Source organism: Blennius ocellaris, assembly GCF_963422515.1.
Source record: "Blennius ocellaris genome assembly, chromosome: 3".
Lineage (NCBI taxonomy): Eukaryota > Metazoa > Chordata > Actinopteri > Blenniiformes > Blenniidae > Blennius > Blennius ocellaris.
The window spans coordinates 33892088-33916632 of record NC_137652.1 but is presented as its reverse complement, the minus strand read 5'-3'; the positions used below and the strand labels follow the sequence as shown (position 1 = coordinate 33916632).

At 46.1% G+C, this 24545-nt stretch overlaps 1 protein-coding gene and 1 long non-coding RNA gene across 2 annotated transcripts in view; both read left to right on the top strand.

Moving 5' to 3' along the window:
• The first annotated feature begins 201 nt into the window (after positions 1-201).
• The window catches only part of LOC308146460 (tau-tubulin kinase 1-like), a 190782-nt gene continuing 166438 nt past the window's right edge, over positions 202-24545 (top strand). The window contains exon 1 of the mRNA XM_080518287.1: positions 202-319. The gene's annotated coding sequence lies outside the window, so the exon portion shown is untranslated. The remainder of the gene's footprint in view (positions 320-24545) is intronic.
• Positions 6848-8171, top strand: LOC308128654. The gene is made up of 3 exons (XR_013936582.1): positions 6848-7210; positions 7392-7641; positions 7936-8171. It is a non-coding gene; the product is annotated as an uncharacterized lncRNA (long non-coding RNA).

The following is a 24545-nucleotide window of genomic DNA, read 5'->3' as shown; positions in this document are numbered from 1 at the left end:
GAGGAGCCGCCCGCCAGCCAGCCCTCCTCCTCCGGCCGAGCTGTGGATGGAGGACACGGCCCCGGGTCGCCGCTAAGCTGAGCCAGCTGCGGTGCTGTGGACTGGGATGTGCTGCAGTTCTGCTGGCGCTGTGGATCCAGTGTGGCCCGGCTCTTACCCGGGACTGTAGGGGCTGAGTCCGGGAGGGGGGAGTCTGAGGCCCGCACCACGGCCCCCTTTCAGAGGAACGGTGGGTTTTCTGGACCACGGCGTTTTGTGCCGAAATAAAATCCCAGATGAAGATTCCCAAAAGGCGGAAAAGAAACGGACGGTGCGCCAGGTAGGCCTGATCCGGACCAGGTGTGGCCCGGAGAGCTGGGTGGGGGGTGGTGGGGGAGGGGGGGGGGGGGGGGGGGGGGGGGGGCGCCGCAGGGGGTGCCGCAATGGGGCTTTGGGTGGATGTGACTGAATGATTGATGTGAATCCCAAACATTTGGAGAGGATTGATAGCAAGAATGATCTCGAACTGATATTTCAGGTCAGTCCGGGCCATAGTCATTGATCAGCAGGATGTGGCGTTGCGCATGCGCACAGTGGGGCAGTACTGACTGCAGCGCTTCAGAAGGGGCGGAGGTGTGTGTGTGTGTGTGTGTGTGTGTGTGTGTGTGTGTGTGTGTGTGTGTGTGTGTGTGTGTGTGTGTGTGTGTGTGTGTGTGTGTGTGTGTGTGTGTGTGTGTGTGTGTGTGTTATAAATTGACAGCCACACACACAGAGTCAGTGTTCAGTAAGCACGGTCACACTCATAGTGTAGTTTGTGGTCACACCTCAGTGTTTCTGGCCATACAGCAGACAGGCCCACATGCTCTCCTCTTGTCTGAGTAGAAACACAGGTTTGAATAAATCAGACACATGGAGCCGGAATTGTTCCGTATCTTTGTAGGACACACTTTAGTCGTCTGCGGTCAGAGGGCCTTACAATCATATAAACAATATTCCCAAATACAACAGCTGCTGTTCCTGGGAAGTATTAACAACAGATTGTAGTCTTAACATTACTAGTGATGATTTCAACTAAATCTTTTTTTGTTTGCTGTTGTAGTGATGTATTTAGTATTAATGGCATATTATTTGCCTTGTGTACACTTTTGTATGTTATATAAAATATTTAAATTTTATAGTGTTTGTGAGTTTTTACACATTGAAGAAGGGATGTCAAAAATACCAAATATACACACCAGAAGAAGTGTGCCACATGGTTCACTTTGTCCTTTATAAGGTGTGAAACGAGAGACAGATTGCTGTAGTTTTGAGTTTGTGGAGTGAAATCCGTGGTGTGGGAGCGATGGACTGTAATTAAATCAGGAAGCATACAAAAGTGCTCCCATGGAAGTAAAATATATTTGTCTTTGAAAACATAAACGTGTTCAGTGTCCATATCCACAAAGCACCCTCAGGCTAAAAGTAGCTCGTAGTGACGTCACTCTTAAGAAACATTTTAGAATTCCTCCAAATGTAAGACTTTTCTTCGAATTGTTCCTCACTAAGATCAAAGTAATTCACAAAGCATCCTCAACCCTCAGAGCTCCTAAAGGTAGAAAAGCACTAGAAGTAGTGAGGAGGACTTTAAGAACCCTCAGAGCTCCTAAAGGTAGAAAAGCACTAGAAGTAGTGAGGAGGACTTTAAGAACCCTCAGAGCTCCTAAAGGTAGAAAAGCACTAGAAGTAGTGAGGAGGACTTTAAGAACCCTCAGAGCTCCTAAAGGTAGAAAAGCACTAGAAGTAGTGAGGAGGACTTTAAGAACCCTCAGAGCTCCTAAAGGTAGAAAAGCACTAGAAGTAGTGAGGAGGACTTTAAGAACCCGAAGAGCTCCTAAAGGTAGAAAAGCACTAGAAGTAGTGAGGAGGACTTTAAGAACCCTCAGAGCTCCTTAAACACACAAGATGAGGGGAATAGAAGAAAGGAAAGATGTTCTCTGTTTAATCAGTAGCATCGACCACTGTGGTACAACTTGGTTAAAGGTGTGGAAACATTATGTTTTGAACGCCCCCCCCCCCCCCACACTTCTTTGCGCACATGACAAAAACACCCCACAAAAGATGCTGAGATGAAGGTGATCACAACATTGGGAGTAAAATTAATCAATCAAATATCTTGGGCTGTTAGTGTGTAATCATGACCATTTTTTATGTCTAGTGAAACTCAGACAGATGAATGTAATTTGTACACAGCGTAAAAATGACTGAACTTACATCGTTCACATGCCGATTATTATATTGATTTAATTCTTATCTTTTCTGTCCACGCTGGTTATTTTTAACACTTAATGTATTATTAGGATATTAATGGAGGACGAGACACAGCGTCATCAATCCCAGTGATTCACCACCAATGTGGGGCCGTGAAAGAACGTGACGGTACTACACTCTGCTGACGGAGGCTTGATAGACCATCATCACCTCTGCTGCAACTCACCTGTAGACAGGTGTCACAGTGTTTTACTGCAGTTCACCTGTAGACAGGAGTCACAGTGTTTTACTGCAGCTCACCTGTAGACAGGTTTCACAGTGTTTTACTGCAGCTCACCTGTAGACAGGTGTCACAGTGTTTTACTGCAGCTCACCTGTAGACAGGAGTCACAGTGTTTTACTGCAGCTCACCTGTAGACAGGTGTCACAGTGTTCTACTGCAGTTCACCTGTAGACAGGTGTCACAGTGTTCTACTGCAGTTCACCTGTAGACAGGTGTCACAGTGTTTTACTGCAGTTCACCTGTAGACAGGTGTCACAGTGTTTTACTGCAGCTCACCTGTAGACAGGTTTCACAGTGTTTTACTGCAGCTCACCTGTAGACAGGAGTCACAGTGTTTTACTGCAGTTCACCTGTAGACAGGTTTCACAGTGTTTTACTGCAGTTCACCTGTAGACAGGTGTCACAGTGTTTTACTGCAGTTCACCTGTAGACAGGTGTCACAGTGTTTTACTGCAGCTCACCTGTAGACAGGTTTCACAGTGTTTTACTGCAGCTCACCTGTAGACAGGAGTCACAGTGTTTTACTGCAGTTCACCTGTAGACAGGTTTCACAGTGTTTTACTGCAGTTCACCTGTAGACAGGTGTCACAGTGTTTTACTGCAACTCACCTGTAGACAGGTGTCACAGTGTTTTACTGCAGCTCACCTGTAGACAGGAGTCACAGTGTTTTACTGCAGCTCACCTGTAGACAGGTTTCACAGTGTTTTACTGCAGTTCACCTGTAGACAGGAGTCACAGTGTTTTACTGCAGTTCACCTGTAGACAGGTTTCACAGTGTTTTACTGCAGCTCACCTGTAGACAGGAGTCACAGTGTTTTACTGCAGTTCACCTGTAGACAGGTGTCACAGTGTTTTACTGCAGTTCACCTGTAGACAGGTGTCACAGTGTTTTACTGCAGCTCACCTGTAGACAGGTTTCACAGTGTTTTACTGCAGTTCACCTGTAGACAGGAGTCACAGTGTTTTACTGCAGTTCACCTGTAGACAGGTTTCACAGTGTTTTACTGCAGCTCACCTGTAGACAGGAGTCACAGTGTTTTACTGCAGTTCACCTGTAGACAGGTGTCACAGTGTTTTACTGCAGTTCACCTGTAGACAGGTGTCACAGTGTTTTACTGCAGTTCACCTGTAGACAGGAGTCACAGTGTTTTACTGCAGTTCACCTGTAGACAGGTTTCACAGTGTTTTACTGCAGTTCACCTGTAGACAGGAGTCACAGTGTTTTACTGCAGTTCACCTGTAGACAGGTTTCACAGTGTTTTACTGCAGTTCACCTGTAGACAGGTGTCACAGTGTTGTGATCACCTTCATCTTAGCATTATTATGTTGCTTCACGGTGGGAGAAGGAAGATCATCCCTGATCCCTGGCCACAAACATTATTCCTGTACAATGGAGCCGGTAGAGTGTCATTAAATCATGTTTATAGTATGCACAGATACCCCCCTTTCCATGAGCACCTGGGTAGCGGGAGTTGGGGGGGGTGGAGGGGGGGTGTTGCACAGAAACAGCACACCAAGCTTCAAAATATAATGTTTCCACACCTTTAACCAAGTTGTACCACAGTGGTCGATGCTACTGATTAAACAGAGAACATCTTTCCTTTCTTCTATTCCCCTCATCTTGTGTGTTTAAGGAACTCTGAGGGTTCTTAAAGTCCTCCTCACTACTTCTAGTGCTTTTCTACCTTTAGGAGCTCTGAGGGTTCTTAAAGTCCTCCTCACTACTTCTAGTGCTTTTCTACCTTTAGGAGCTCTGATGGTTCTTAAAGTCCTCCTCACTACTTCTAGTGCTTTTCTACCTTTAGGAGCTCTGAGGGTTCTTAAAGTCCTCCTCACTACTTCTAGTGCTTTTCTACCTTTAGGAGCTCTGAGGGTTCTTAAAGTCCTCCTCACTACTTCTAGTGCTTTTCTACCTTTAGGAGCTCTGAGGGTTCTTAAAGTCCTCCTCACTACTTCTAGTGCTTTTCTACCTTTAGGAGCTCTGAGGGTTCTTAAAGTCCTCCTCACTACTTCTAGTGCTTTTCTACCTTTAGGAGCTCTGAGGGTTCTTAAAGTCCTCCTCACTACTTCTAGTGCTTTTCTACCTTTAGGAGCTCTGAGGGTTCTTAAAGTCCTCCTCACTACTTCTAGTGCTTTTCTACCTTTAGGAGCTCTGAGGGTTCTTAAAGTCCTCCTCACTACTTCTAGTGCTTTTCTACCTTTAGGAGCTCTGAGGGTTCTTAAAGTCCTCCTCACTACTTCTAGTGCTTTTCTACCTTTAGGAGCTCTGAGGGTTCTTAAAGTCCTCCTCACTACTTCTAGTGCTTTTCTACCTTTAGGAGCTCTGAGGGTTCTTAAAGTCCTCCTCACTACTTCTAGTGCTTTTCTACCTTTAGGAGCTCTGAGGGTTCTTAAAGTCCTCCTCACTACTTCTAGTGCTTTTCTACCTTTAGGAGCTCTGAGGGTTCTTAAAGTCCTCCTCACTACTTCTAGTGCTTTTCTACCTTTAGGAGCTCTGAGGGTTCTTAAAGTCCTCCTCACTACTTCTAGTGCTTTTCTACCTTTAGGAGCTCTGAGGGTTCTTAAAGTCCTCCTCACTACTTCTAGTGCTTTTCTACCTTTAGGAGCTCTCTTAGTATGGAAGCGAATGAGGCTCAAAAATCAATTTAAAATGTATTTACAGAAATGCTTTTTTATTTTCAGATCAAACTGCATTTTTTTGACTCATAAATAAAAATGAATGATCAATCATCCAAACTGCATTTTCATGTTCTTCTTCAAGACTGCTTATTCTGTGACTGTATTAAAATGAAAAAGAAAATGACATTTAAGCTTTAATTTTCAAATGATGCCCCAGCAAATAGTGACCAGAATTCCTTTTGAAATGTCAAATTTGAAAATTGAAATTCATTAGCAGAAATGCTTTTTCATGTCAAGGTTCAGGCTGCATAGTTTGACTCATAAATAAAATGACTAATGCATCATCCAAACTGCATTTTCATCTTCTTATTCAGGTTGCACATTTTGTAACACAACTCAAAAGAAAACCTAAAGACGGGATTGCTATTTCGTTTTCATGTCTGCCATGCAAAAAGGGCTCAATATTCAATTTGACTTTGCATTTCCACGTGGTGCAGGAAAGTGAGGTCGGCAGCCGCTCTTCTCCACAGTTTGGGCGTGGAGGGTTTGGGGCACACCTGCACACACATAAAGGCGCTTCCTGATGTCCTCGTGCAGTCTTGAATGGAATTAGCTTCCCAAGTGGAGTTCAATACGATTTCCCTATCGGATGCTCATGAGCGACTTGAACAGATTGTGGAGAGCGTGGCTGCATGCTCTGCCGTCACAGATCCCGTGAATGAGGATGCCGTGGCTAGCCTGGGCTACTGATCCTCCGGCGACTCGATGCGGTGCTGCCTGAACGGGGATGACCGGACATCCCCTTCCCTTTCGAAATGATGGAAACATATTTGTTGCGTGGCCTCAATGTGAAGAACATAGCAAAACCTTTCGGTGTAAGCCATGCTACCATCTGATGGAGGATGACGAGGAAGGGATTCAGGTAAGCTCTTTTTCTGTTGACCTCATATTTATAGGATTGGAATGAAAGTGATTTGTAAAAAAACAACTAATTTTTATGATGGGGATTATTTTTTTGGCGTGGTCCGGTCGACAACATGTATAATGTATAATATCAGCACCTGTCATATAGATCACTATGTTATACACATAGGTAACAAATACTAATTACAGGTACAGCAGTATAGACGTCACTGAAAAGAAATAACAAACCATCTGTTTACTGTCTTGTTAAGGTCTGATTCAAAATGATTGTTTTGTGTTTGATTGCCTGTTCAGAAGGTCGGACCTGTATTCTGCACTGAGTGACCAAGAGCTGGACGAGGCCATTGCTGAAATACACATCAGTCACCCAAACACTGGATAGAACATGATGAAACCATTCCTTCATGCCAGGGGACTGCTGGTCAGAGGAAGTTTGATATAGAGTGGCTGTTTGATATGAATGCTGTCAGTCGTCTGTAGGCTCACTCATTGCAGTGTCTCTGGTAGACCTTCATAATAATAGTAATGATAAGAACAATAATAATAATAGAACTTGGAGAGCACAGACCTCCACCAAGTGGTTCGTTTCCTTCTAGAAGTTCCTGGATCTGGGTGATAATTAAGAACATCACCAAAATGTAATCATCTGTTCCTTGTGCCATTATCAACATTTCCTTTTCAAGTTATCCTGCTAACAATAAGTCAATCAAACAGATCAATTCTGGCCAAAACCAGGGCAGAGCTGCGATCACTGGCTCTGCAGCAACAGACCTCCCCACTGCTGGTGGGGACAGAGGCGTGGAAGGCCTAGCAAGATGGGATGTGTACATTTTGTTTTGTTGAGGAGAAATATGCACGTTAATAACATAAGGCAGTAAGAATGGAATGGCTTAAATGAAATGAGGTTTTCATCATATCATTTGTATCACCCGTGTGAACACTGAATTTTGAAACGCTGTTAATGTTTCATGGAGTTGGTCTTTGAGATTGAACATTTTGAATTCACTACTGTGTTTTGTTGTCGTTCCCAGAGTACGTGAGTCCTTCAGAAGAGTGGAGCCACCTGGGATGAAGTGCGAGCGATGGAGACGGAGACAATACTCTGTTCCTGCACCAAACGCAATGTGGCACAGAGATGGAAACCACAAATGAATACGGTCATTTTCAACTTTGTTTTGACATACTTGAACATGTGACACATTAAGTTGTTTCACCCGCCCTAAAACTTTTCATTATTGTACTCTACCTTTCTTTGTAATAAGCTGTGAATGAATTAAAAAACAGATATATATCTAATGCATTACGTCTTCTTTTTTCTTTTTCTTTTTTTACCAATAGCTGGAGATTTGTGGTTCATGCTGGAATAGACGGCTTCAGTCGTTTAGCTGTTGCTCTGTCTGCTGCAACAAAGAATGGAGCGCCGACCGTGTTGGAGAGCTTTATTGGTGCCATCAACACATTTGGTTTGCCATCACGTGTGCGCTCCGACCAGGGTGGTGAGAATATTGAGGAGGTCGCCCACTTCATGGTGGAACAGAGGAGAGAACCGGAAGTGGCACATTGCTGGAAGGAGTGTACACAACCAACGGTATGTTTTCAATTGTATCATGACAAAACTGCTGCAGGCAAGCACATAAGTGGTATTATTCTCCAAAGTTCATTTCTGCTCTGCAAGAACTCTCCTTCACAAATTCTCATTTCACTCAAATTTGTCAATATTGACTTGAACATATTGAACAAAGCCTGAATGACATCTGCCAATTGCTGATGTTTTTTCATATTTACATAATTTCTAGTGCATTTGAGGTGAGATTTGAAGCCAAAGCATTTTTTTTTCTTATTGCTTGTAAGCTTAGTCTTAATCGTGCCACTTGTTTTCCAGGATAGAGCGGTGATGGAGAGATGTGCACATCCAAGTCCTTGAGCCATTCCACACTCTGTTTCACAACCTGGAGAGAGAGGGCCTTTGGAATCCTGGTGATGGGAGACAACTTGTTGCTTTCTGCCTCAACTCAAGGGGCAACTTGCCTTCTTCATGGAGGCTTGGAACCATCGGAGCCTGAGAACAGCAGGGGGCCAGTCTCCCTGCCAACTTTGGAAGTTGCTCAGACACGTTGAAGATACTGATCAGGTATGTTGAAGTGGTGCATCATGTCAGGTGCCATTATTTAAATTGTACTTTTAAAAAGCCGAAAATGATATGGACAGGCTCGACATGCCAAAGTGTCCTTGAGCAAGACACTGAACCCCAAAATGCTTCCATTGGAGTGACAACACCTTGCATGGCTGCAGCCTCCATTGGTGTGTGGATGTGTGTGTGCTTTGGCGCTGCTCACGCAGTTGAGAAGCGCCATACAAGTGAAGGCCATTTACCCATTTTTATTTATACTCAGATTTCATAGATTCATTTTAAAACTGCAATTAGAAACGTTTAAATGAAAACATTGAATATGCCATAGTTTGTGCTTAAGTTTCAATAAAGTTTATAAAATATTTCATCTTGAAATTCTAATTGTCTTTATTTGTGTTCAGGTGGAGGCTGACTATGGTATTGACCATACGGTTTTGATGACCTTGGCGGTCAAGCAGAAGGAGTGGAAGTACCCCAAGTGCAACAGGAGGATACCTGACTGAGGAGAACATGGCAAGGCTCCCTGACCCACATGTTCCCTTCTTGGGTGCAGTGGCCGTCTCCACGGCAACTCTCCAGCAGGAGATGCAGCGACATGCAGAAGTGGCTGAGTAGAAGTGAAGTGTGCCTTCCCTCCTACCAAAGAGACGGTTCTTACATCTTTTCAAGCAAAGAATATTTGTGCACACAACAATATGCAGAAGGCAGCGTTGGAGCCACTGTTTTTGTCTTCTTGTACTTATAAACTGGCCATACGTGTACTTTCTATGTTCGCCCACTCGGTGGAGCTTGGATAAATACAAGGAACTACAGCTCCAAGTTTATGAAACCAGGTGTGATTGGAGAGCAGTTTTTTGACTGTAGGTGAAGAAGGTTCATTGCACTTTATTTTGTTATACTGGAGAATTGTAACAGATTGTGTAAAATAGACAAAAAGCATCGATTGTAGAAAATGGCAAAATAAATGGATGTCTAATCCAATGACAAATAGTGCATTGGACATTTATTTGTATGCATCAACAGAAATAAATTTTTATTTCAAGGTTATATCTGCATTATTTCACTTTTTAAAATGTTCTGACACAAAGTTGGCCTTTAATGTGGCAAGCCGCTGCTACAAGAAGGAAGCACGACAAATTGCATTCAATTCTCTTTATTACCCAAACATCAACATTTGTCAACACATCTTTACAAACAGCATGGCATGAAAGCCATTTCACTGGATGACAACTATAAAAAAGGCAAACTCCGATTAATTTCTAAACAAGTAAAACATAAACCTTTTGAACTCGTGCAACATGGACATTTGTAAAACACACACTTTGAGATCAGTCCAAATCCAAATTCTGTGCTTCTAACAGATGCTTCAAGGTTCTCTTTGAATGTCTGCTAACTTGGGCACTTCAGAGGCAGTTTCAGCGTTGTCATGCAGGTCGAGGCTACAGCCTTGGTCATTTCTCCATACAGGTGCTGGGGAGGTACACCCCAACCCGTCCAACACTTCAGTCGTTGGTGTAGTTCCCAAGAAGACACAGCCATCAGCATTTTAGAACCTGCAAACATAGTACATTTTTCACCATGTGTCCATAAATATGGAGTCAATGTGAATAAAGTAGCTGCAGCTTGAGGAGGTATACATGGTTCAGACCTGTTTTTCTCAGATCACATTTGCAATGGTTCTAAAAAAGCCTGTGACCAGGCATGTCTCCTCCACACTGCTGTGGTCATCTTCAGCTTCACTCTCCGGCGATGGCCAGATGGTCCTTTTCAAGGTGGCCTGTGAAACAAAAACAAATAGTCCCAAAGTTTGTAAACTGAAAGGGTATATTAACAGAGTTGAGCTATTTTGCAAAGAACCATCACTTTCATAAAAGTAGAGGTATAAAAGGCGGTTTTTATTGGATATAACAGTGGAGGCGTGTAATATCTAAATGATAGAGATTAATATAGTGACGGTAATGTATAGGTAGTGATTAAGCCCCTGATGTGTATCAGGTGTGCTGCATCACCTCTGCCCAGAAAAGACGAACCGCCCAGACACAAGGAGTGACAGGCTGCAAGCCTGTGTGCAGACTTTTGACGTTGGTGTGAATAAAAGAAGGGTTGATGGACATCCTGACTCGGCGGTGGCAGGACGACTGTCCATAGTCCAATGGCATTCATGTCGTCAGTCAGCAGGTTCAGGTGAGAAGTCAGTTACCTGCGAGTCCACAGTTGGTTCTGCAGATCTTGGAAAAAGGGCTGGACGCTCTTTCATCATGTGGAGAACACCGCTGTCTTTCAGCCCCTTTCGTATTTGCTTTATTTGTGTTCGTCTCCGCTCAATGACCGAAAAAAGAAACCGATGAGATTGCAAAGTATGATTTAGATACAGTTGCCGGGTGAAAAAAGACAGACGTGTGAATCAGTTTGCTTAACAATATACATGCAAGTCTTTTTTCACATGTACTTATTTTCATTATGATTTATTTTCACCCCTTGCTGGAGGATTTTCTCTGCCAACAATCTCCTGGTGTTATTGATGGGAGGAAGATTCCAGTTGAAGGCCAAGCTGTTCACCTCGCATCGTTCCTCTGGAGTCAGTTCCCTCTGACTATCAGGCTACAATAAATAGTGAAAATAAAGTGAATTTCAAAACGGGGCATCATGACAAAGTACAGTATTGGCTTCAAGTAACACTTACTGCAGACACCACATCAACAATATTGTATCAGGGCAGTCACAAAGCTCCAACACAGTAGACTCCTCGTTGCTTCCAACAATTAGCTGCAACATCGATGGGCCCAGTGACACAAGGACCGCCATGAATAAACGGATGTCCTATGGCTCGTCCAGCTACTCTGGAGGTGGATGGGACCTTGTGATCATCTGGCCCATTGAACACAAGAGTTCTGCCAGTGTTGTCTGCGAGTGAAACGACAAGATCTACTTAAAATCTGATTTCAGATGAGACAGTAGCATTATCGTGAGATTGTTCTTTTAAATCACAGTTACCATTGCAAATGTTTCAAGGGATTTCTCCCTCCAATCATGCTCTTCGTAGTGTCTTAAGAACAGATCTCAGTGTGTCCAAATACCAGGTATGAGAGAAGACCATCCATAGTGAGAAAATATATCTGTTAGAATTATGAGACTGTAAAGATCTGTACATGAGTTTTTCATGGTCCAGTGTGCCTTGTGTTCATCAGCCAGTCAGTCCAATGCCACGACTGCTGTACAAGGCAAAATGGTTGCATTTTTACAAAGAAAATCAAAAAAAAAATGAAAAACTCCCCAAAGTTAATGTCGAATCCAAACTGGATTTTTTCCATGACAATTGAAAGAACATGGCGTTTTACCCCATCCCCAACAGCTGCATCGCCTGAAATACAAGGAGTTACTCTGTCGACTTAGTATAAGACAGTGTGAACGTGTATGACATGCAAGGGCCAAATATATTTCAATGGGCTTTACTTCCAGCTCAACTACTTCTTGAAATTAAAACTGATCATTTATTCCAAAGGAGCTGCTTTCATCTATGTATAATATCGGTGTGCCTAATCATGGTGGTTGTGACTGCTCTAATGAGAAATACCTGGATTGATCAGTTTGGCACATAATGCCAAACAGGAAAGAAATGAGCTGCTGTAATTGAAATAAGTAGTGGACTTTGGCACAAAGATACATGTAAAAGACCTAAAAATGTGGTGGAATGTAGTCCTGTTGAAATCACTGTTCTTATTTCAAATCTAACAGTAAAAGTCATTTAGTGAACGATACCTACCACCCAGTATCACAGAAAATGGGCTTGCACCGGTCAAGCCTTGGCTTTTTGTAGAAGGTTAGTGTCTCCCTTTCACAATCTTCCTCGGTCGATCTGAGATCAAGCCTTGCAACCAACTCTGGCTTGTGTTCAGCATTCTGAAGCAAACATGTCAGCTGCCTTGTGAATACCGGGCTCTGTTGTCCACCCGATGAAAATAAATTCACTATCAGTCAGAAGTTCTCTTTTCTAAATGCAGCATCCTTGGACTGTTAACAGGAAAATATTAATACACTGTAAGAAAGCTCAAATATACTACATAATAATATATGATGCGCATGAATGAAAGCGTAAACAATTTCTGTGTCAAGTAATATTGTTGGATCATTATATGCGAGTAGGATTTCATGAATTCACAATATGTAAATAAATGCATGTATAAACATGAAATATGTCTCACTTCTCACAACAGTGGATGTGGCCTTGGATCGCAGAGAATGGAAATATCTCTGCGCAGTAAAGACATTCTATCGTTGGCCCAGCTGTTTCAGAAGAGGTGCCCCACTGGGAGGATTCTAGCATAATAAAGACACAATGATAACATAGATATCAAACATTTTTACATTTTTCTGGCTGGGAATTTCCATGCCGGAAACTGTCACAATGCAAGCTGTCGAACTCTAAAGAATCAAACACAAGATCGTAAACAAATCATTACCTCCAGGTCAATATCTATTTGAAGTGGCCTTATGTCAATGACTGCTGCCCCCACTCCAAGTTCTTTGCTGCACAGGTGTTCTGGAGTATATCCATGTTGTGAACAAGGGATGACGTCCGACACCTTGCAATGTGTAGAACCACGACTCCACAAGAGTTGCAGCCCACTACAGTGATTAAGTTGATAGTTCTGCTGCAGGAGATTGGAGAACTCAGTTGCACTGCAGCATCTATCTGAGGGGAAAAACAAAACGTTATTTGAACTCATTTGGAGGTGAAGTTCAAATATGTGTGCTTTAATACATCAACACAACATCATATTCAAGTCCAAATAGCTCTGCTTAGCCATCGTGGGAGTTATTCGACTGAAAAAAGAAAATACCTGGACCAACTCAACAAAATGCTTCAACTGGTCACATCTAAATGAATCAAGTTCTTTCAACTTCAAATAATCCACTAACTTAAGTTTGATCTTCTGGGGGTCGCTAATTAAAGATCTGAGTTACTTAGATGATGAATGCACAATCCACAATTTCATGGTGCTCAGGGTTAATGATTTCAGACCCTGTGGCTCCTCCATGTTGTAAAGTTGTGTATTTCAGCCATTCAAGATGATATTAGCTTGTCATTGGGATTTCTGCTCGGCACATCTCCTTTGGTGCCTTCAAGTTTCTTTGACAATTTAAAGAGCACAACTGACATATCGCATACATACTGTACACCTACTTGGAAATGTGCTTTTCCTTTCTCCCAACCCTGCCTGTTGAAGCGCTCTTTTCAGAGGGAGTTGGGACATCACAATCCAAACCGAAGAAAAGGTGTGTATGAGGCCATTTTCAATTTGTTGCTATGGATGGCTGGGGTTGACCTCCGGAGTACACCTCGTGCAGCGCAAGGACTGAACAACCACAAAACCTCAGCTGGAAGAAACATGAAAAAGGTATAAGAGAAATTGACTTTAATGAAACTTCAATTATTTTTTTACATTTATAAATAGAATTAATCAACAAAAATAATGATATTGCTACACAAAGACATACGAACATAAACGTGAGCTCAGGGACAACTTTTTTTTTTTTTTTTTTTAAACTTAATTTTTATTGAAATTTTTCAGTTTTCACAGTTCAGGGCAAAACAAATATACAACCATCTTTCATCAGTCAAAGTCTATTGTCCAGTGGTGGCGGTGTCCTCTTCTGTCCTCCTGAAATCAGTCCATTTTTCCCACTTTTCTTCAAATTGAGACTCCTGTAATCTTAGTTTGTGAGTGAGTCTCTCCATTACAAATATTTCCTCAACAATCCATAACCACTGCTCCCGGGTTGGCGGCTCCACTTTGTACCACAATCTGGTAATCACTTTCTTGCTTGCTGTTAGTAATATCTTAAACAGATATACATCTTCTCTTTGTATCACATTATGAGTTAAGTTTCCCAAATACAGCATCTTACATGTTTTGGGGAACTGATATCCGATTACTTTTTGTAAACTCTGCCATATTTGTTCCCAATACACCTGTAGTTTGTGACAGGACCAAAATATATGTGTGTGATCTGCATCAACATGTCCACACTGTCTCCAACATGGTTGTTGTGCTGACACCACTTTTGTCCTTATTTTTGGAGTTATGAAAAATCTAACAATATTTTTCCAACTAAATTCCCGCCAAACCCTGGAGCTGGTGGCCGTGGACTGTGATTTACACATAACAAACCATTCCTCTTCTGTTATTTGTTCATTTAGCTCTCTTTCCCACTTTTCTTTAATATATAGAGAGGAATTGTCCCTTTTCGACACCAGATTTTGGTATAAAGCTGAGATCACTCTACACTTTTTCCCTTCATAAGCTTTCTGGAATATCTCCACTATTCCTTGATCTTTATCAATCCTGATCTCTTTCTCGAAATAGTGTTTTAGTTGTAGATATCGATAGCGTTCATTTTCCTTGAGTCCAAATTTTTCCTTGAGTCTCTCAAAACCCTGCACCTTCCCCCGTTCCATTATGGTACATATTGCTGTGATTCCTTTGTTTTCCCATTGCTCAAATCCTCTATCAATCGTCCCTGGTTTAAACCTGTTGTCAAACGCAAACCAACTCAGCGTCTTTATCTCCTCCTCCAATTTATACTTTTCCACCACTTCATTCCAAATTTCTACTGTAGTTTTAGTTATTATATCCAATTTATTACCCAGTTTTCTCAACAGTCCTTTGTGTGCTCTTAAGTTCCGTACTTCTGAGTCCATAGTGCCCAGTTCTATATCTTTCCATCTTGCGACAAAAGCATTGTTGCACCAAAACACCAGAGGTCGGATTTGTGCTGCATAGAAATATTCTTTCAGATTTGGCAGTGCAAGACCTCCTTTCTCTTTAGGCAGCTGCAGGGTTTTATAACCAATCCTAGGTTTCTTCCCTCCCCATATGAACCTTGATATCCACTTATCCCATTCCATGAACTGTTTTTGTGGGATTATCACCGGCAAAGATTGGAACAGGTACAGAAGTCTCGGTAGAATGTTAATCTTAATTATCTCTATTCTTGAGCTGAAATCCAAACAAATGGCCGACCATATGTCCAGGTCCCTCCTAATATCATGGTTCACTTTTGTGTAATTTGCTTCATATAGCTTGTCTATTCTGTTCGTAATGTTGACACCCAGATATTTTAATATTTTAGCATCCCATTTGAGCTTATATACATCCTTTAGTTCTTGCGATGCTGAGTAATTTATCATCAAAATCTGTGTTTTTTTAACATTAATTTTGAATCCTGAGTATCCACCATAACATTCCAATAATTCCATTGCTTTCGGAAAACTTTTGTCAGGATGTTTTAAGAAAAACAATATATCATCAGCAAACAATCCTATTTTATGTTCTACCCCTCCTAATTTCACTCCTTCTACTCCCTCCTCCTGCCTGATCATCTGGGCCAGTGGCTCCATAAACAATGCAAAGAGAGTCGGATAGAGACTACATCCCTGTCTAGTCCCCCTCTCTAATCTGAATTGTTTTGTCAGGCTGCCATTTATTTTAACCCTTGCCCTAGGCTGCTGATATAGTGATTTAATACAATTGACCGATTGTTCATTGAATCCAAATTTTGCCAGTACCGTATATAAAAATTCCCAATCTACACTATCGAAAGCCTTTTCGGCATCAATACTAACCAAAATCGCCTTTTCCCCCTTTCTTTGGACATAATCCACAATATGCAGACCCCTTCTGATATTATCTTGCGTTTGTCTTTCTTTGATAAACCCACATTGGTCTTCATCGATTAGGTCCTAGCTCAGGGACAACTTTACGTCCTACTTGTCAGTCATTTGGACAAACAGGATCGTAACTAGTCATAATGAATAATTAGTCAAATAAAAACAATAATAACACCCGTTTTATTTACTTTTGCATGTCATCACACAAGCAACTCAATTACAACTTGTCCCATGAATTAAGCAGGACAATTTAATTGCTTATTTATTGATAAGGGCAGGGGGATAAACTGAACAAACACTGCTGCCAGTAGCTTTGGAATGCTTTAATAGGATTTTAGCCTTCACAGCAAGTGGAACATGCTGTTGTGTTTAATTATTAAATAAATAAAAAGTGAACATGTTTAGTTTTGTATGCACACAACGTGTCTTGGAGGGGGCAAGCCACCAGGTCGGTGGAGTGCCCTTGTCCCAAGTGGAGGAGTTCAAGTATCTCAGGGTCTTGTTCACGAGTGGGGAGAAGATGGAGCGTGAGATCGACAGGCGGATCGGTGCAGCGTCTGCAGTCATGCGGACGTTGTATCGGTCCGTCGTGGTGAAGAAGGAGCTGAGCCAAAAGACCAAGCTCTCGATTTACCGGTCGATCTTCGTTCCTCCCCTCACCTATGGTCATGAACTATGGGTCATGACCGAAAGAACCAGATCCCGGATACAAGCGGCTGAAATGAGCTTCCTCCGTAGGGTGGCTGGGCGTACCCTTAGAGATAGGGTGAGGAGCTCAGTCACCCTTAGAGATAGGGTGAGGAGCTCAGTCACCCTTAGAGATAGGGGGAGGAGCTCAGTCACCCTTAGAGATAGGGTGAGGAGCTCAGCCACCAGGGAGGAGCTCGGAGTAGAGCCGCTGCTCCTCCACATCGAGAGGAGCCAGCTGAGGTGGCTCGGGCATCTATTTCGGATGCCCCCCGGACGCCTCCCCAGGGAGGTGTTCCGGGCATGTCCCTCCGGTAGGAGGCCTCGGGGCAGACCCAGGACACGCTGGAGGGACTATGTCTCTCGGCTGGCCTGGGAACGCCTTGGGGTGCAATCGGAAGAGCTGGAGGAAGTGTCTGGGGCGAGGGAAGTCTGGGCAACTCTGCTCGGACTGCTGCCTCCGCGACCCGGCCCCGGATAAAGCGGTAGACAATGGATGGATGGATGGATGGACAACGTGTCTTGTTATTATTTACAACACATTAGCCTGCAACTTGTTGCATGCTAGCTTGAGCTCTTACCTGGAGCATTACTGCGTCCAGCAGCAGGTGTTGTTGCTGCTGGTGTGGAGGGCGGCAGTCCGAAGTCAAACCCTCAGCTGCTTCCTGTCTAGGGCAGCTCACCCTAACCCTAACCCTCAGCTGCTTCCTGTCTAGGGCAGCTCACCCTCACCCTCAGCTGCTTCCTGTCTAGGGCAGCTCACCCTAACCCTCACCCTCAGCTGCTTCCTGTCTAGGGCAGCTCACCCTAACCCTAACCCTCAGCTGCTTCCTGTCTAGGGCCGCTCACGCTAACGCTAACCCTCAGCTGCTTCCTGTCTAGGGCAGCTCACCCTAACCCCAACCCCCAACTGCTTCCTGTCTAGGGCAGCTCACCCTAACCCTAACCCTCAGCTGCTTCCTGTCTAGGGCAGCTCACCCTAACCCTCACCCTCAGCTGCTTCCTGTCTAGGGCAGCTCACCTTAACTAACCCTCACCCTCAGCTGCTTCCTGTCTAGGGCAGCTCACCCTAACCCTCACCCTCAGCTGCTTCCTGTCTAGGGCAGCTCACCTTAACTAACCCTCACCCTCAGCTGCTTCCTGTCTAGGGCAGCTCACCCTAACCCTCACCCTCAGCTGCTTCCTGTCTAGGGCAGCTCACCCTAACTAACCCTCACCCTCAGCTGCTTCCTGTCTAGGGCAGCTCACCCTAACTAACCCTCACCCTCAGCTGCTTCCTGTCTAGGGCAGCTCACCCTAACTAACCCTCACCCTCAGCTGCATCCTGTCTAGGGCAGCTCACCCTAACCCTCACCCTCAGCTGCTTCCTGTCTAGGGCAGCTCACCCTAACCCTCACCCTCAGCTGCTTCCTGTCTAGGGCAGCTCACCCTAACCCTCACCCTAACCCTCAGCTGCTTCCTGTCTAGGGCAGCTCACCCTAACTAACCCTCACCCTCAGCTGCTTCCTGTCTAGGGCAGCTCACCCTAACTAACCCTCACCCTCAGCTGCTTCCTGTCTAGGGCAGCTCACCCTAAACCTCACCCTCAGCTGCTTCCTGTCTAGGGCAGCTCACCCTAACTAACCCTCACCCTCAGCTGCTTCCTGTCTAGGGCAGCTCACCCTAACCCTCACCCTCAGCTGCTTCCTGTCTAGGGCAGCTCACCCTAACTAACCCTCACCCTCAGCTGCTTCCTGTCTAGGGCAGCTCACCCTAACTAACCCTCACCCTCAGCTGCTTCCTGTCTAGGGCAGCTCACCCTAACTAACCCTCACCCTCAGCTGCATCCTGTCTAGGGCAGCTCACCCTAACCCTCACCCTCAGCTGCTTCCTGTCTAGGGCAGCTCACCCTAACCCTCACCCTCAGCTGCTTCCTGTCTAGGGCAGCTCACCCTAACCCTCACCCTAACCCTCAGCTGCTTCCTGTCTAGGGCAGCTCACCCTAACTAACCCTCACCCTCAGCTGCTTCCTGTCTAGGGCAGCTCACCCTAACTAACCCTCACCCTCAGCTGCTTCCTGTCTAGGGCAGCTCACCCTAAACCTCACCCTCAGCTGCTTCCTGTCTAGGGCAGCTCACCCTAACTAACCCTCACCCTCAGCTGCTTCCTGTCTAGGGCAGCTCACCCTAACTAACCCTCACCCTCAGCTGCTTCCTGTCTAGGGCAGCTCACCCTAACTAACCCTCACCCTCAGCTGCTTCCTGTCTAGGGCAGCTCACCCTAACCCTCACCCTCAGGTGCTTCCTGTCTAGGGCAGCTCACCCTAACCCTAACCCTCACCCTCAGCTGCGCTGCCATAGGTTTGGACATGGTTTTGGTTTTCCAACACGTGTGCCACAGTCTGGTCCCTCGACCTTCTCACTCTCCTCTTCTCTCATTGCTTTGCTCCAGTGGAAATGTGAACAGCGCCTCCTTGTGTAATAGAAGCGAAGCACAGTCAGACAACGAGGAGCCATAGAGCGGCTGCCGACCTCACTTTCCTGCGCCACGTGGAAATGCAAAGTCAAATTGAATATTGAGCCCTTTTTGCATGGCAGACATGAAAACGAAATAGCAATCCCGTCTTTAGGTTTTCTTTTGAGTTGTGTTACAAAATGTGCAACCTGAATAAGAAGACGAAAATGCAGTTTGGATGATGCATTAGTCATTTTATTTATGAGTCAAACTTTGCAGCCTGAACCTTGACATGAAAAAGCATTTCTGCTAATGAATTTCAATTTTCAAATTTGACATTTCAAAAGGAATTCTGGTCACTATTTGCTGGGGCATCATTTGAAAATTAAAGCTTAAATGTCATTTTCTTTTTCATTTTAATACATCCATCCATCCATCCATTGTCTACCGCTTTATCCGGGGCCGGGTCGCGGAGGCAGCAGTCCGAGCAGGGTTGCCCAGACTTCCCTCTCTCCAGACACTTCCTCCAGCTCTTCCGGTGGCACCCCAAGGCGTTCCCAGGCCAGCCGAGAGACATAGTCCCTTCAGCGTGTCCTGGGTCTGCCCCGAGGCCTCCTACCGGAGGGACATGCCCGGAACACCTCCCTGGGGAGGCGTCCGGGGGGCATCCGAAATAGGTGCCCGAGCCACCTCAGCTGGCTCCTCTCGATGTGGAGGAGCAGCGGCTCTACTCCGAGCTCCTCCCTGGTGACTGAGCTCCTCACCCTATCTCTAAGGGTGACTGAGCTCCTCACCCTATCTCTAAGGGTACGCCCAGCCACCCTACGGAGGAAGCTCATTTCAGCCGCTTGTATCCGGGATCTCGTTCTTTCGGTCATGACCCATAGTTCATGACCATAGGTGAGGGTAGGAACGAAGATCGACCGGTAAATCGAGAGCTTGGTCTTTTGGCTCAGCTCCTTCTTCACCACGACGGACCGATACAACGTCCGCATGACTGCAGACGCTGCACCGATCCGCCTGTCGATCTCACGCTCCATCTTTCCCCCACTCGTGAACAAGACCCCAAGATACTTGAACTCCTCCACTTGGGACAAGGGCACTCCACCGACCTGGAGGGGGCAAGACACCTTTTTCCGGTGGAGAACCATGGCCTTGGATTTAGAGGTGCTGATCCTCATCCCAGCTGCTTCACACTCGGCTGTCAACCGTGTCAGTGCACGCTGAAGGTCCAGGCTTGATGGAGCCAACAGAACCACATCATCCGCAAATAGCAGAGATGAGATTCTGTGGTCCCCAAGCTGGACCCCCTCTCGCCCCCGGCTGTGCCTAGAAATTCTGTCCATATATATGATGAACAGAACCGGTGATAAAGGACACCCCTGCCGGAGGCCAACGTGCACAGGGAACAGGTCCGACTTACTGCCGGCAATGCGAACCAGACTCCTGCTCCGGGAATACAAGGACCGAACAGCCCTCAACAAGGGACCCCGGACTCCGTACTCCCGGAGCACCCCCCACAGGACGTCTCGGGGGACGCGGTCGAACGCCTTCTCCAGATCCACAAAACACATGTGGACTGGTTGGGCGAACTCCCACGAACCCTCAAGCACCTGGTGGAGGGTATAGAGCTGGTCCAGTGTTCCACCATCAGGAGAACCTGGTGGAGGGTATAGAGCTGGTCCAGTGTTCCACGACCAGGACGAAAACCGCATTGTTCCTCTTGGATCCGAGGTTCGACTAACGGCCTCTCCAGTACCCTGGAATAGACTTTCCCGGGGAGGCTGAGGAGTGTGATCCCTCTGTAGTTGGAACACACCCTCCGATCCCCCTTCTTGATGAGAGGGACCACCACCCCGGTCTGCCAGTCCAGAGATACTGTCCCCGCCCGCCACGCGATGTTGCAGAGACGAGTCAGCCACGACAGTCCCTGCACATCCAGAGACTTAAGGAACTCTGGGCGAATCTCATCCACTCCCGGTGCCTTGCCACCGAGGAGCTTCACAACAACCTCGGTGACTTCAGCTTGGGAAATGGACGAGTCCACCTCTGAGAACCCAGCCTCTGCTTCCTCAATGGAAGATGTGCTGGTGGGATTGAGGAGGTCCTCGAAGTATTCCTTCCACCACCCAACAATGTCCCCAGTTGAGGTCAACAGCTCCCCACTTCCACTGTAAACAGTGTTGGTGGAGAACTGCTTCCCCCGCCTGAGGCGCCGGACAGTTTGCCAGAATTTCCTCGAGGCCGACCGAAAGTCCTCCTCCATGGCCTCTCCGAACTCCTCCCAGACCAGAGGTTTTACCTCCACCACAGCTCGCTTGGCCTGCCGGTACCTGTCGATTGCCTCGGGAGTCCTATGAGCTAACAGTGCCCGGTAGGACTCCTTCTTCAGCTTGACGGCATCCCTTACTTCCGGTTGCCACCACCGGGTTCGGGGATTGCCGCCACGACAGGCGCCAGAGACCCTGCGGCCACAGCTCCGAGCAGCAGCTTTGACAATGGAAGTGGAGAACATGGTCCACTCGGACTCGATGTCTCCAACCTCCCTCGGGATCTGTGAGAAGCTCTCCCAGAGGTGGGAGTTGAAGACTGTACGGACGGAGGGCTCGGCCAGATGTTCCCAGCAGACCCTCATAACACGTTTGGGCCTGCCGAGTCTATCCGGCCTCCTCCCGGTCCAGCGCATCCAACTCACCACCAGGTGGTGATCAGTTGACAGCTCTGCCCCTCTCTTTACCCGAGTGTCCAAGACACGTGACCGGAGATCAGATGACACGACCACAAAGTCCATCATTGACCTCCGGCCTAGGGTGTCCTGGTGCCACGTGCACTTATGGACACCCCTGTGCTCCAACATGGTGTTCGTTATGGACAAGCTGTGACTGGCACAGAAGTCCAATAACAGAACACCGCTCGGGTTCAGATCGGGGAGGCCGTTCCTCCCAATCACCCCCTTCCAAGTCTCGCTGTCATTGCCCACGTGGGCGTTGAAGTCCCCCAGGAGAACAATGGAGTCCCCAGTTGGGGCACTATCCAGCACCCCTCCCAGGGACTCCAAGAAGGTTGGGTACTCTGAACTGCTGTTCGGTGCATAGGCCGAGACAACAGTCAGAGACCTGTCCCCTACTTGAAGGCGTAGGGACGCAACCCTCTCGTTCACCGGGGTGAACTCCAACACATGGCGGCTGAGCTGTGGGGCAATAAGAAAGCCCACTCCAGCCCGCCGCCTTACACCACGGGCAACTCCAGAGAAGTGGAGTATCCAGCCCCTGTGGAGTAGCTGGGTTCCAGAGTCCAAGCTGTGAGTGGAGGTGAGCCCGACTATATCTAGACGGTATCTCTCAGCCTTCCCCACAAGCTCGGGCTCCGTCCCCCCCAGCGAGGTCACATTCCATGTCCCAAAAGCCAGAGTCTGTGTCCGGGGGTCGAGTCGTCAAGGCCCCTGCCGTCGACTGCCACCCAATCCACACTGCACCCGACCCCTACGGCAGCCTCTGTAGGTGGTGGGCCCACAGGAGGATGAGGAGGAGGGGCCCGCGTCGTCCCTTCGGGCTGAGCCCGGCCGAGTCCCGCGGGCAAGAACGCGGCCACCAGGCGCTCGCGTGCGAGCCTCCATCCCGGGCCTGGCTCCAGGGTGTGGCCCCGGCTGCGCCAAACCGGGCGACGTCACCTTGCTCCTCGTGAGTGCATCCATGGGGTCTTGTGAACTGCTTTTAGTCTGACCCGTCGCATCGGACCTGTTTGCCTTGGGAGACCCTACTGGGGGGACAAGCCCCCCGGCAACATAGCTCCGAGGGTCATTCGGGTGCTCAAACTCCCCCACCACGATAAGGTTGCATTTCAAGGGGGAGCATTTTAATACAGTCACAGAATAAGCAGTCTTGAAGAAGAACATGAAAATGCAGTTTGGATGATTGATCATTCATTTTTATTTATGAGTCAAAAAAATGCAGTTTGATCTGAAAATAAAAAAGCATTTCTGTAAATACATTTTAAATTGATTTTTGAGCCTCATTCGCTTCCATACTCTTAGGGCTTGAGACGCTTCCTTATCTTAGTAAGGAAAAATTCAAAGAAAAATCTTAAATGTTGAGGAATTCGAAGGTTTTTCTTAACAGTGATGTCACTAAGAGTTACTTTTTGCCTTTTTGCCTGGTGAATACGGGCACTGGAGTTTAAAAGTATATTGACCCTTTCGTATTGTTCATACTGGATCTTTTGTACAAACGTTTTGTTTGTGTGGTTTGTGTGTCTGAGGCCACACCCACACAAGCCAAGACCATCTTTTTTCTCCCCGAGGTTCTCAAAAATGATTCGGTCAACATCTCACTGTGAACACGGTTCAACACGAGGCTTCAGGGCATGTAGTGCACATGCCAGGCCTTTAGGGGTGCTGTGACTCACCAAACACACCAAAAACGCAGAAGGAGACAGAGCACATAGAAATGTAGAAGTAGAGGTTTTTAGAATCTGCCCAGTCTGGGCCCAGTGTTAAAAAAACAAACAAAACAGTTTTTTAATCACTGCCTGATATGGATGACAAGTCAGAAACAACTGATCAAGGGGAACTGGCTCCATGTGGACGGCCCCTCCGTCACTCTCTCTCTCTCTCTCTGAGCCACGTCCATGTTGTCCTCTTTTTGGGGATTTCTTACCGAATGCCACAATGCTGATGCTCCGTTTATGCAAATATTTCAGACGTGTTATTGTTCCGTATTACGCAAGCAGTCAACACGATTATGCAAAACATGATCACGCAACACATTCTGGCTGCTCGTCAGTGTGTGCTCACAGTGTCTGCAGACATTATCATTTACATTTGTCTTGTGCAACGTGAGCGGCTGTGATGACTCTAGATTGTTAAAGTCACAGTGTGAAGCTTGGATGGAGGATTACTGTTGCAGCAACACATCATCAGGCGGTAAAACTAACCCTCTCACAACAGTCTAACCAGCTCACGCTCCTATTAGTGGTGAACAATCCAACGCTGGGGAATTCTGCTTCACAGTGAGAGGAAGAGCCCACATCTTTATCAAATCAAACTTTATTTAAAGAGCTATTTTCATACAATGAAACATGTAACACAAAGTGCTTCACATAAAATAATAAAATAAAAATAAAAACACGTGCACGCACACACACACACACACACACACACACACACACACACACACACACACACACACACACACACACACACACACACACACACACACACACACACACACACACACACACACACACACACTTGTGTTCTGAGGCAGTCCTAAAGTCTATTTCTGTGCACTCAGAGCTCACCCACATGTTTTCATCAATCACTGACTGCTGCGTACTTTGAGCTATTTTACTCTTAATCCATATTATTGTGTACTGAGCACCCGGACACCATAACAAGTTCGGAAGAAGTAACATTGAGTACTGTGCAATCTTCTGCATCACATTAGGAAAAACACAGTAAATGTTCACACCGGTTTTTAATTGAGCACTTTCTCTCTCATGTATTTTATTTTCATCATGCATCAACTGAAATGTTTGAAAGGATTGGAAGATTTTAATCTTGAACCAAGGA